Genomic DNA, 2,997 nt, shown 5'->3' with positions numbered 1-2,997 from the left:
GGGGTTGGGGTTGGGGGGGGGGTGGAGGGGAGAAATTTCCTTGCCGGGAGGTCGCCAACTTTTTGCAGCCTGGGGCTGCCGTGCGGAGGGCAGCCGTGACGATGGGCACCCCTCGGCGCCGCCGCGGCCCGCTCTGCAGCCGGGGGGCTGTCCCGCGTGGGGTGGCCCGCGGGGGGGTTGCTGCTGTCCCCGCGGCGAGGCTGCGGGCCGGGGGCCGGAGCCTGCCGGCGGCCGGGARAAGCAAGCGGTAATTTGCGGCCGCGGCCGGCAGATGGAGCGGGCGGGGTGCAGGCAGCGCGGGCAGGCGTGGGAGCGCGCCTGCCCCACGCGTGCCGCCCGGGTCAGTGGAGCCCGGCCCGGGCACACGCACTGCCGTTGCAGCTTGCCCCGCGCAGCTTCGCTGCGGAGGGTTCCCCAGGCTGCAGGCGGAAGAAAAATCCAAGTGATATCGAACAGCTTAGTGGRCTAACTTGGTCTGCACAGTAACACTGGGTTGATTTAGCCTAAACCAAGATAGTCATATAATTCAAGCCAAATTTAGTTCAATTTAGTGCTAATGACTTTCAACTATAATAAAATACACCTATTAAATGAAATTTAGAGAGTCTCTGCTTTCCCTCTCCCTTTTTTCATGAAATTAGTTTAGTCTTTTTGCAAGGCTGAGCAATTAGAAAGTCTTGCAATAAAACTTCCCTACTGCTGCCTGCTTTTGCTTCTTTTGACATTAATGATGGCATACTGGATACTTTATGCATATTTTTAAGGATATGAAGATTGTAAAATATACCAGTCACCTCTTGGAGTGCGCAAGGAAACCAGCAAAGCAGCTTCATCTCGCCCATCATGTGTGTCATGCAGAAGTAGGAAACTGTCTTCCAGGGAAAGCATTGGGTACTGGCCACAGGAGGGATGGATAACAGCTCCCAGGCACCGCACATTCCCTGGAGCCACCGCTCCGGCTTGGAGATGCAGCTCCTGGATTCTCAAACCTTGGGCAAATCTTGGGAGTGGAATATGCTTAGGAATGAGAAAAGGTTAGAAGAGCCAATGCAGAACCGCCGCTATGCTCGACTACTCTATATCAAGGTGGTTTTAAAGGCTTCTTAGGAAAGGGAGTGTATTTTTATCTCTTTACCCTGAACTGTTAAGTTTTTTATTGCACTGTTGTCATGCACCGATGCAAGCTGTTGTCAATTACAGTGAATCAGTGTGAGGTCTTGTGTGAAGTGTAACACATGCTAGGAGTGGCAAAAAGAGAAATAAGAAAAAGTACAGGGAGCTGGGAGCATGACTTACGTTGTGGAAGTAAGATGGGTTAGAACTGCATTTCTGCAAACAAGGAAAGAGACTTTAACRTTTGCTCTGACCAAGCAGCAGTGTGAATGCCTCTCTGTATTCATGCAAAATGAACACAGAAGATGTGTGCAGAGGAAAACCTAYACTGGGATCAAACAAATGCTCAGGGGAAATTATTGCATTATTCACCAAACAACTGTGACTATGATGGCAATTAGAGCACAGGTACTGTAGAGAGCTCCATTTATTGAGTGTGGATGAAATGAGGGAGCACAGGAGGCCAGGACAAATGAAAAATGTACAGCCAGAGGTGTAGCTGAAGTAGCACGGTCAAGGGAATGTTAGAGAATATCAGGAAACATTATTTCAAAATAATGAGAAAGCAAAGATATAATTGATAAAACAAAACTTCAGTGTGAGAGGCAAACAAGAAGCGGTAGAGAAGGGAAGTTTTTAACCACTATAGCGATGCAAGAATCATTCTAAAGTCGACAGGGAAACACAATAGCAGTGTTACCTGTTACAGCCCATTTTTCCAGCTGTGCCAAGTTTCAGAGTGATGTCAGGCCTAGGATACTATATGACAYTCCAGATGCCAATTCAGTGATATAATACATTTCCGTTGGCTCCAGTTTCTGAGGTCCTGATTCTGGTCACTACAGGATGAAAGAAGATATTCTCGACRTGAGGAAGGTATTACAACAACAATAGTTACCCACACAGAGAAAAGACTAGGGAGTAAATGACATCATTAAGCTTCAGAAAAGGGGCACTTTAAGGAAAACAAAACCTAGAAAGGGATAGTAGATGCTACTAGCCATTTGCATAAGGTATGAGACAGAGCCATGATCAAATGGCTTTCCAAGATTCATTTACTGAAAGGATCAACAGAGCACTTTGTCACATAAAGATTCCTCATATCCCTGGGAGGGAAGAGGGGTCTTGAGCTGACTTGAGGTTTTGGAGGTCTGGTTTCAAGCCACCTCCTTTACCAGAATCCTTATGCGGCCATAGCTTTGTCAGTTTACGTTTCCAAAAAGTGCCTGAAGCTACAAGTGTCTGTAAAGATCTCTTACTGCACTTCTAGAAGGCAAGTGCCCAGATGTCTGCTAGGCATCTGCCTTCAATGCCAGGTGCAATAATATCTTTACAAACCAGTCCTTTCATCCAAGTTCTCTCACTTGTTTTGTTCATTTCTTATAAATCCCAAGAGTGATTTATACTGTTGCAGAAAATGGAGCACATGTTACACCCTTCTTGTTCATATATGCCTACTGAATAGAGTTTGAACTCATTTTTTTTTCTCCAGGAAATACCCTACTGTGTTGAGCAGGCACAAACCTGACCAGCATATGTATGGATGTTTGGCACCTAATCACTGGTGTTTCAAAGATCTTAAGGGATGTGAGACTATGGGCAAAATTCTCCATTTGTTCTAGGGATATAAAAACCCTGCAGAGAGGAAGTGTGGTTGGGATTGCATTGACCAGGTAGGCAGGACTGTTTTGGACCAACCTTGCCCGGAGAGCTTTGTCCACAGCTACAGACTTTCCWTTTAAAAGGCTGATGGCTTTAAAAAGTAATTTACTTTTAGAGCTGGAAAGAAGAACTTCCAGATATGGRGTGAAACAGGTGTGTCAGGGTCAACCACCCCCACAGAGTATTAATTGTGGTACCTATCTATGGTCATTTCAATACCAG

This window comes from Apteryx rowi, unplaced genomic scaffold (assembly GCF_003343035.1).
Source record: "Apteryx rowi isolate R43461 unplaced genomic scaffold, aptRow1 scaffold_43, whole genome shotgun sequence".
Taxonomy (NCBI): Eukaryota; Metazoa; Chordata; class Aves; order Apterygiformes; family Apterygidae; genus Apteryx; species Apteryx rowi.
The sequence above is the reverse complement of the archived record's forward strand: the minus strand, read 5'-3'. Positions refer to the sequence as shown.